Consider the following 11,027-nt stretch of genomic DNA (forward strand, 5'->3'; position numbering starts at 1 on the left):
CATTCCCTTCATTCCCTTCACACTCAGAGGAGGGATTGCTGTGTCATATGGTAGCTCTATTTTTAATTTCTTTAGGAACCTCCATAACTTTTCCATAATAGCTGTACCAATATACATTCCCAGTAGTGTACTAGAGTTCCTTTTCCTCCACACCGTCACCAACACTTGTTACCTCTTGTCTTTTTGATTGTAGCTATCCTAATGGTTGTCAAGATATGGAAACAACCTAAGTGACCCCAACAGACACAAGTAGATAAAGAAACTGTGGTTTACGCATACAGTAGAATATTAACCCGCCTTAAAAAGGAGATCCTGCCATTTGCCACACCATGGGTGAAACTGGAAGACATTCCCCAAGGTGAAATAATACAGATACAGAAAAAAAAAAATGCATGATCTTGCTTATATGTGTAATCTTAAAAAAAAAATAGTCAAATATACAGAGGTAGAGAATAAAACAGTAGTTACAGGGGAGGAAGGAAGAAATGGGATACGCAGGTCAAAGGATACAAAGAAGCAGATATGTGGGATGAACAAGTCTAGAGATCTAATGTACAACATGAGGACCATAGTTAATATTGTGCTATATTTGGATTTTTTTATTAAATGAGTAGATTTTAGCTGCTCTTCCCACAAAAAAAAAAAAAAAGGTAGCTATGGGAGACGATCGATACATTAATATGTTCCACTATAGTAACTATTTTACTGTCTATGTGTATCCTATAACATCATGTTGTATACCTTAAATATGCACAATAAAATGTACAAAATAAATAAATATCCTGACTGAAGAACAATTAACTCATTATCTCCTAGGAGGGAATCCAAGCATACCTCCTCTCTATCCTCATGTTTATCCCCACTCTCTAGCTCACTTCCTGTCCACTCCTTTACCTATGGCAGTTTAGTTCTGTCCCCACCATCCTAGTGAAACCAGTGACTTCTAACATTTTCCATTCTTCATCATACTTGATGATTTATAGCATTAAATATGAACTGGGCTCTACTTCTTGAAACTCTTCCTTTGGCCTGAAAAGCTTTGCTTTTCCTTTTCTCTCAGCCTCTCTGGCCACTCCCCTTCTCATTCTTGCATCTTTCTCCTTCACAGTGTGTCCCTTAATTTTTTTTTTTTTTTTTTGGCAGGGCAGAAGCAGTCTGTGGTACCCCTTAAATTTCAATATTCTCTAAGACTTAATTTTAGCCTTTTTCTCATCTCTTCCCATACAAATCCTCTAAGCACTTTTACCCTTACCTCCTTCAACTACTCCCCATATGGGAAGAATTCAGAAATCTGTACCTCCAGCCTCTACAGTCTCTTGTGATGTTCTGGGATCCTATATCCAGCTGCCTCCAACTCACCAATGATATGCCCTGAAAGCACATTAAGCATGAAATGTGCAAAGCTGAACTCATCATTTTCCCCCTCAGACCTGCTTTCTCCTCTTTTTCCCTCTCACTGCCCACTACCTCTCACTACCTGGCAGGCATTCTAGCATGCTCATTCTCCCATACCTTTTACATTCAAACCGTTACAAAGACCAGTCAATCTCCCTTCTCCTATATACTTTTCCTAAACGTTCCCACTTCTCTATCCCCACTACTTCCACCCATGTCTGAGATCTCAGTTTTTGTTGTCAATACCACCACACTGTCCTCTATGGCCTCCAATCTTGCCATGTCCCCACCCATTACCCAACCCCACCCCCAAGCTATCCAGCACACTTCTTAGTTATCTTTCATGCCACTCACAATTCGTCAGTGGCTCACACTACACATGAATAGAACATGTGCCCTGAATTAACTATCCAGTTTCATCTCCTTTCACTCCAGACCTTGCCCTTCATACTCTAATATAACTGACCTCCCAGAACATACTACATTCTCATAATGTCACATAACTACTCATGCTATTAGCTCCACCTGGAAATGCTCTCGGCTGCTTATCAACCTGCCCACTCCTACTCAGCTTTCAAGTCTCAGCTAAAACCCTTCCCTGGACTAAGCAAAAGATCAGCACCTTCCTCTTTCAGTTCACCATCCTTCTCCTTCATCATTATTCTACATACCCCTTTCCCAGTCCTAACTACCAAATCCCAGATCCCATAATTCTACTCCTTTGAGGCCATAAATCCTGGCCAATGGGTTAGTCTGGATGTAAGGCAGAGAGGGCTTAGAGGGGAGAATAGGGGTCTTTGTTCTTCTGGTCAGGACCTAGAGGAAAAATGAAACTACTATTTACTGAGGACCAGTTTTGTGGCAGATATTGTGCTACTTTACAAACACTCATTGAATCTCACAGTAATCATGAATAATTATCGCACTTCACAGATGAAAAATTTGTGTCTAAGGTCACACAGCTAAGCAATGACAAAGCCCACCCAAAAACCCAGGAATAACAGCCTCGAGAGTTTTCCTATACCCCTCACTACCTCAAAATGGAGGGGGATATGGTCTAGCCATTCTGGGTTGGAACTCAGAATACATTTGCCTCCAAAACACTATTATAACTATTGTTTAGAGTCTTTGATACCATTAATATATAACGGGCACATAATGAGTTTAAAAAACTTTAGGGTTCTGACCTAGAAATCTAAATGCTATTTATCTTATTCCTGTAAGTAGTTGTTCAACATTACAAATAATAAACTTTAAAATGACTTTTAGAATATAATGGGTTTTTGGGGCCGGCCCGGTGGCGCACTGCGCTAGTGCGCCGCTTGGGAAGCGCGGCGGCGCTCCCGCCGAGGGTTCGGATCCCACATACAGACCGGTTCCCGCTCACTGGCTGAGCGAGGCGCGGGGGCAACGCCGAGGGTTGCGATCCCGTTGCCGGTCCTGGTCCGGTACGGGGGTGACACTGAGGGTTGCGAACCGTTGCCGGACACGGAAAAAGACAAAAAAAAAAAAAAAAAGAATATAATGGGTTTTTAAGCGAGGTTTTAAGAAATTTTTGCTAGTGTCTATCTAGTGGATAGACACTATTTTGCCTTGTTAACTTGTAAGAACAATAACACAAGAAGACACCTGTGGTAAATGTGCTTATCTGACCAGGTGCTCATTTTCAGTGTCTGTCATTTGAATAAAACATCATATTAAACCTTCCAGACTAGAGCTTATGATAGAAATGCCACAAACTACAGCAGTTCAGCTGATATGCCTATAATCTACTGACAAAATGTACTCCTCAGCAAAGTAAAACCTGATGTCTGGTGTGAAATCAGATGTCTGTGTACTTGTCTTTCTCAGCTTCCAGAGCAGTATTAGATACACTAAATACACAGCTTAGCTGTATATTAAATCCACAACTTGGCAAAATCATGACAGTTCGGACATGAAGTATCAGCATTTTTATGGTAATTCTTATAAGCCAGACATTTCTGAAATAGAAATCCTAAGTTTAAGCACTCAGCTAAATGAGGTAATATGTCTTTCTCACTTTGGGAACAGTGTCAGAGCTTCTTAAACACATAACAGAAACACTTTCCCTTCATTTTTCAAGCTAGCACTCTACACAGCACTGTGGAATGATCTGATGGGGGGAAATCAAGCCACATCAGGTTTCGGCCTTGTCTCAGAAATTCTAGGATCAGATACATCAGATGATCTGCCTTGAAAATGCAAACACCCAGGAGGCTTAGCACCTATAGGAAAGTACTAGACTGCTTTCCACAATCAAAAGGAGATCATAAGAAAGTGATGGGTGACCACACAAAGAAACAGGAAGGGAAATTAAAGGATCTCTATGTCATGCACTGGTTTTTACACCTGCTTTTTTATATTCTCATTGTTCTGTTTTTACAGATGACACATCAAGAAGCAGAGAAGTTTTAATCAGCCCAAAGTGAGAGCCAGGACTCAAGCCCATGTCTAAAAGACTACACAAGGCATGCTACTTCTATATGTGGATTTGGAATGGAGCAAGGAGTCGTGGTAAAAGCCAAGAGGATGAAGAAAGAGTAAGAAATTTACAACTTTGCCAGATAACAGTTACATATATAAATACACATAAATATTATGTTCCATATCTATTCTATATTTATAAATACATAGCTCAGCTGTATGTATGAATAACATATAGTTTGGCTGTGTATTTAGTGTGTCTATATGGAACAAAAAGTTGAAGAAATAAATATCAAATTGTTAACAGTGGTCATACGAGAGTGGGCTCATGGAAGACTCATTTTCTACTTTTTATAACCCTGCAAGATATAATTCTAAATAACTGTGTTTTGACCTTATATAACTCTTACAGCCAGAAAAAGACAAATTGTCTTGCTTCAAAAAAAAAAAATGTGCAGAAATCTATGCAAGTTAACAGTCTACTTTAGTATTTATTTTCCTAAGTCCTTCATCCTTAACACTCTCTCTGTTTTCTAATATCAAGTCTTGTATAATACTTGTATAATACATTTGTCACAATGGAAAATGACCATACCACTATTCATTATAGGACACAAATCACCAAGGTTGGCCATACTTGAAAGTTTATTACTGAAAGTATTAGAATGGCAAAATAATAACACTATTCTCCCACAACACTGTATTTACCATTAATACCAGTAGTATAGAGAAGATCTTGTAAATTAACATGTAACTATTCAGAAAATCCATGGAAAACTGGTGAAAGGCCTGCCCCAAAATGACCATCTCCGACCCAATCTCATCATTCTCACCATCTTACTTTTATCAAGTGCTCAGCACGTGGTAGGAAATAATAGATACCTACTGAATTAATGAATGAACCCATCATCAATAAACAACCAATTCCTAGTTTTTCATAAAGTAAATTATGTGGTCACCCGCCACTTAAACACAAATAAGGAGGTTTAGGACACAGGCAGCCAATGTCAAGATGGCCAGAGAGGGCAATTCTAGTTTTCCCATGTACAAGGGTACTTCAAAAAGTTCATGGAAACATCCATATTATCTTTTAATTCTATTTGTCCACAAACTTCTGAAGTACCCTCCTAAGTATCCAAGAATGTGGTTTCCTACATTCTTGCTTTTAGCTAATCTGAATTTTAATTTAAAACATTGATTTGTATGTGACATACAGGATGCACGAGAGGTTCCCAACCTTCTGAGAGGAGCTGTGTTTCATTTCACTATACAGGGGAGGAAAAAGCGGTGTACTGAAGAAGTGACAGGAAAGTCCCAAAGAAGAACCAATGAAAAAGAACACACTAAAAATCACAGTAAATCTCCGAGGACTTCAACGTGCTGTTTGGCAACTTTTCAGAAGAGAGCTTGTGAAGTGATATCAAAGAGAAAGTCAAGAGAAAACGGCCCAGCCTGGTAATTTGTTCTCCCCCAAAATACCTTCTATAAACTTGAGAAAAGATACTAAAAGAACTGCAACACTTGTGATGGTGCTAAACTTCATGCTTTGCGGTCCTAAAGGAATTTTTTGAGGAATCCCCTTTTAAAATGTAAAGTTCCAGGACAGGCCCGTGGCTCACTTGGGAGAGTGTGGTGCTGATAACACCAAGGCCACGGGTTCAGATCCCTATATAGGGATGGCCGGTTTGCTCACTGGGTGAGCGTGGTGCTGACAACACCAAGTCAAGGGTTAAGATTCCCTTACCGGTCATCTTTAAAAAAAAAAAGGTAAAGTTCCCTAGAGGAGTTCCTGTTAATAAGAAAGGCCTTGATTTTTGATTAGTCCAAGCTAGCTAATAAAAATGGGCCCCAGACAACTGCAGGACCAAAGTTCCAAGTTTAAACAGGTGAAGGGTAGCAACACTTTTCTGTCAGGTCAAGTGGCTAAAGGGGATCTATGCCCAAGCTGTTAAACTCACAGACTCTGTAAGACTGGGGGAAAAAGTGGGCCTGCTATCTTTGAAGGTGGGTCTCGGTTTCCTTATAAACAGGACCCAATTTGGACCCAAATTCCCCAGGGGCAGTTCTGGATCTAGATCTTCTATTCCTTGCTCCCTCTCAGGATAGTTCTAGCTCCTTCCACCCCTGATCATTCCTTACTTACCCTTTCTCCCTCTCTTCCTCGGTGAGAAGGGGTAAGTGGTTACTTTGTGCCCTCGCCCAATTTGGCCAAAACCCTAGAAGTAAAAACGACAGAGACAGACACGTGCTTTAAAATTGTGTTCAAGCCTGACGAACTCCCACCACCTGCCCAACACTTCCAGTCGGAGGGCAACTCCTCCCCACAGCGCTTCCTCACAGCCAGGACTTGGGGCCAGAGGAGTCCCCTTTGTGGGGACATGAGGGCGCGCTCCGGGGGCGCCGGCTCGGCAGGGGGGAGTGGGTCGGCTCTAAGCCAGAGGCGCGAGTCCCTGGGCCCCTATTTCCCCCCCGACTTAGCCAGGAAGAGGCGGAGGAGGAGGAGAAGGAGGAGGCAGAAGCGGCCGCCGCGCGGGCCTCAGATAAATACGCGCACGCACACATGCTCGCGATCGCTGCAGACTCTCGGCCCAGCAGCCCTCCGCCTCACAGCAGCGCCCGCCCCGCCTAGGGCCGACTCCCGAGGAAGCGTCCCAAGCCCGCGGGACCACCAGGGGTTGGCGACAGCGCGCCCACTCACCCCCGCCAGCCTCACAGCCCCCACCCGCCAACCGGCGCCCACCCGCCGCTTCCCTGCGCAGCTCAACCCAGGGGAAATCCCGGCGCGGGCCCCGCCCTCCGCCGGCGGCAAGCTCCGCCCCTGTCGGCGAAGCCCCGCCTCCAGCGGAAAACCAGCCCCTGGGGCTCTGGCCTGCGTTGGACGCAAAACCTGGCCTGGATTTGCAACAGATCAGGAAAAATATTCATTTCAGCAAGCAATTATTGAGCACTTGCTCTAAGCCCAGCCCTATGCTAATGGCTAGGAGGGTAACAAAGAGCTGAAAAATCTTCGAAATTGTATCTTCAGCCCCTCCCCTTGTTTTACAGGTCAGAAAAACCGAGACCCCATAGTTGCTTAAGTGCACAGCTCCAGTGGCAAAGCGCCTCCCTATTGCCCACCTCTCTGGGCGACTCCTTATTGAATTTTTTGCTATTCAAGTGCACACAGGAAAACTATTCAGTTTTGCTGTCTCTAGGCAAGCCAAGAAGAGTAAACCAGAACAGGTCGTTTACTTTGAAGAAACTGGCATTTCATACTTAAGCTTTTGCCCCCAAATAACACAATCTTAACTGGGCTGCTACAACGTACAAAGAAAGTGGAACCTAGAAGTACTGAACACACAAATACTTTTCTCTCCTTTTTTATTCCTGCCCCAGTTGCCTTTATTATTGCTGGTCTTTATTTTCCTTCTGGACACTGCTACCTTGCATTTTCAAAATCACTTAGTACTGAAGTAAAATACCAGACCTTCTAGCACTCTTGGTTCAAAATGAATTCTAAAAGTTTAAAAATCTACTCAGAGACTTAAGTGGTCTGATAACTAGAACTCCCAAGAGTTTCCTAAAGAGAACAAAATTTCTCTCCAGAGACGGGGATATGTACCAGTTTTTCTTATGTGTGATGTAAGTTCATCAACTGTAATAAATGTAATACTTTGGTGCAGGAAGTTAATAGACTGGGAGGCTGTGCAGGTGTGGGCTTTGAGAATATAGAGGAACTCTACTGTCTGTTCAATTTTGCTCTGATCCTAAAACTGCTTTTTTAAAAAAAATCTATTAAAAAAAGAGCAGCTGAGGTAAAGCCTTGGAATATCCCATTTTCTTCAAATTCATCAAATAAATTATAAATAATATTTGGCTATGTGTCAAGTTGAAATATAATGAGTTGTCTTATATATTAGAGCAGACCTGTATTTGGCATTAATGCCATAAAAGGAAAAATGAATATATTCCTAAGGTACAAGTTTAAATTATAGTTAGACATTATATTTAATATTCAAGAAGATATTAAAGCAAAGCTAAATTAATTAGTTTACAAATTCTATGAATATATATATTTAAAATCTATTCCTATTTATACATACACCTGATACCAGAGGAGCAGGTCTGGGGACACAAATATATTTTGTGCTCTCTAGCACTTCCAGTGGGAGGTCATTGAAGGGATAAACTTTTTACTGTGCATGTTCATCAAATGAGATTACATGTCTGCCCCTGCAGTCTCAACCTCCACCAGCTGGTGCAAAAAATGGGTAATACAGGGCCGGCCCGGTGGCACACTGGATAAGTGCGCCGCTTGGGAAGTGCGGCGGCGCTCCCGCCCGAGGGTTCGGATCCCACATACAGACCGGTTCCCGCTCACTGGCTGAGCGAGGCGCGGGAGCAACACCGAGGGTTGCGATCCCGTTGCCGGTCCCCGGTCCGGTACGGGGGCAACACTGAGGGTTGCGATCCGTTGCCGGACACGGAAAAAGACAAAAGACAAAAAAAAAAAAAATGGGTAATACAGGCCACCATAGCCCAGGTAAGCAAATAGTGAAAGATACCATAGAGTGGTAGTTCTCAAGCTTTTTGGTCTCAAGATCTACTTACATTTTGAAACATGAGAACTTTTAAAGAGCTTTTGTTTGTGTGAGTTATATATGTTCATATTTACTGTATTAAAATTTAAAATAGAAAAATTTTAGGTATTTATTCATTTTAAGCCCATTACATGTTACTGTAAAGATCATTCTCATGTATGACTACATTTTTCCAAAAAAATTAAATTTAAAAAAGTGGAATTTTTAACTTTTTTTTTTTTTCTGCAAATCTCTTTCCTGTCTGGCTTAATAGAGACGGCTGGATTCTCACAGTCCGCTTCTGCTTCACTATGTTGTGATATGTTGGTATAGCTCAGGTATTATGAAGAAAATCAGCCTCATACAAAGTCACGGTTGAAAAAGGGGAAGACCTTGCAAAAAGCCCCTGAAAGGGTCTCATTAACCCCTATGGGGTCCTCAGACCTTACTTTGAAATGCTATTACTACTAAATAGCATTTTGCATTTGATTTCAGTGTCATGCATTCCCACACAGGAGTCTGCTAACTCCTGAAATCATAGCCCTTCACTTATTCCAAGCTAAAACTCAAATTTGACAGCTCATATCAAACCATCACAGTTCTAAAAGTTTTTCAAAGCTTTTTCTGTAGCAACTCTGATTAAATTGATGTCTTTATTTGAATTGATATGAAAACATTTGAGATTTCATTTATATCCTTCATTTCAAATGTTTTGGGAACTTTTGAATATAAATTGTACCATCTGGAAAAGTGAAATGCTGATATATAGTTATGAACAGAATTTTAGGTATACTTATAGTAAAGGGTATATCCTTTTATATAAATTATTTAAAAGTGAGCTTAAAATGAAAATTTAAAAAGCAATTGCAGTTTTACATGTTGACTAAATAAATACTGGTTTCTAAAATTACTACCTTGGAATCAAATTTTAGATACACAAGCTTTCATTTTTACCACAAATAAAATAATGTAAGCCATTCACTTTGGGGGTTTTAAATACAATTTCTAACTAAAAGAAACCAGGGCTACCCTGAGGAATGTCTGATTTTAGGTCTAGGGCAGGATATATACAAGATGAGCACAGGATATCTTGTGCCACAAAGCAAGGAATCTATTAACAACAAATGAGTGTGTCAAAGGGACACAGAAATCAACACCAAAGGGTTCCTTTGGTCAAATATGGGACAAATCAAAAAAAGTAATGACTGTAGTTGTTTGAAACATACCAAATACATAAAAATTCAAAAAGTCTTAAAGATGGGGGAGACAAAAAAAAAAAAAAAAAAAAAAAAAAATGTATTGGACACCATTGCAATCAACTAGCACTAACTCCTTATTCTAAACCATCAATTAAAGGAAAAGAATTAGAACTTACATTGCCTTTCCTGATAGAACTGTATTTCAGAAAACCAAAGAGCTGTTGAGGGGAAGTTGTTTTTGTATAACAAGTGTGAAAGAAATAATAGAATTTGAAAACCACCATTTAGCAATCCTTCAGGTAGTAAATGATTCAGGCAACAATCATCTATGAATAAAACCATTAGATGAGAGGTTGATGAGGAACTTTACAGTGTGCATCAGACTGTTATTGCTTGAGCCTAATAATTTGTAATTGTTGCTACAAGTGGATCTCCAGACACTGTGTGCTTCCTGATCTAATGCCATGTGAAGCACTCAGCACACCAATGAAGTGTTCTTGCCAACAAACAAAAACGAAAACGAAATCTAATCAAGCCTTAAAACTGACTTCCCACTTACAGGCATATAAGAAATACAAGGGTTAAAAGAACAAGTTAAATGACACCACAAAGAAGGAAACAGATAAATCTAGAATGTGGGACACTATAAGATGAATGATGTGGTCTCTGTAGCAAGTTAATAATAGGACAAAAAGGAGAGGTAAGGGGTCAGGAGAAGCTCTAGATTAAAGAAATAGAGCAAGCAATGTAAGGCATGCACTTTGGATCCTGATTTAAATGTCACAACTATAAAAAGACTTGTAATATAATCATGGACATTTGACTATGTACTGGTGTTGGACAATAACAAAGAAATACTGTTATTTCATTAAGTGTAATAATGGCATTGTGTTTATGTAAGAAAATGTCCATAATTATTGGAGAGACATACTAAAGTATGTTGAAGTTAAATGATATACTGTCTGGAATTTTATTTAAAATAGTACCAAAAAAAGGTGGGGAGGGCAGGAACAGAATGGGATGAATGGTATAAATGGGACATAAATGGGACAAAAATGGCTAATTATTGAGTCTAGATGATGAAGGAATTAGTTGTACTTTTCCCTCTGTTTTTGTATTTGTTTCATTTTTTTATTCATAATGAATACTTAAAAATAAATATGTGACTGTTTTAGCCCAGATTTCCTAGAAAATTGTGCCTGAAACAAGTGTACATGCTAAAAGTTTATTGGAGAGTGCAGAGTCAGAGGAAGGAGATCCTGGTGGTATGTTTACAAGCTGGGTTTAGCTTTACAGTACACACAGCTGGTTGCTTCATCACATCTCCAGAAGGCTGTACAAAACCACTGCATAACAGAACCATCCTTCAGGAAGGGAAAGGGCAAGCAATTTTTTACTGCATTCTTCCTGCCTCTCTCATTCGTCAATG

At 40.3% G+C, this 11,027-nt stretch overlaps 1 protein-coding gene across 1 annotated transcript in view; it reads right to left on the reverse strand.

The window, feature by feature from the left end:
• Window positions 1-6,636, reverse strand: part of IMMP2L (IMP2 inner mitochondrial membrane peptidase-like (S. cerevisiae)) — a gene marked incomplete at its 3' end in the record, with an annotated part of 606,103 nt that extends 599,467 nt beyond the window's left edge. Inside the window, exons 1-2 of the mRNA XM_008569670.1 lie at window positions 6,581-6,636; window positions 5,984-6,056 (exon numbers count right to left, since the gene is read on the reverse strand). The remainder of the gene's footprint in view (window positions 1-5,983; window positions 6,057-6,580) is intronic.
• Between the last annotated feature and the right edge of the window lie 4,391 nt (window positions 6,637-11,027).

This window comes from Galeopterus variegatus, unplaced genomic scaffold, assembly GCF_000696425.1.
Source record: "Galeopterus variegatus unplaced genomic scaffold, G_variegatus-3.0.2 Scaffold27, whole genome shotgun sequence".
NCBI lineage: Eukaryota > Metazoa > Chordata > Mammalia > Dermoptera > Cynocephalidae > Galeopterus > Galeopterus variegatus.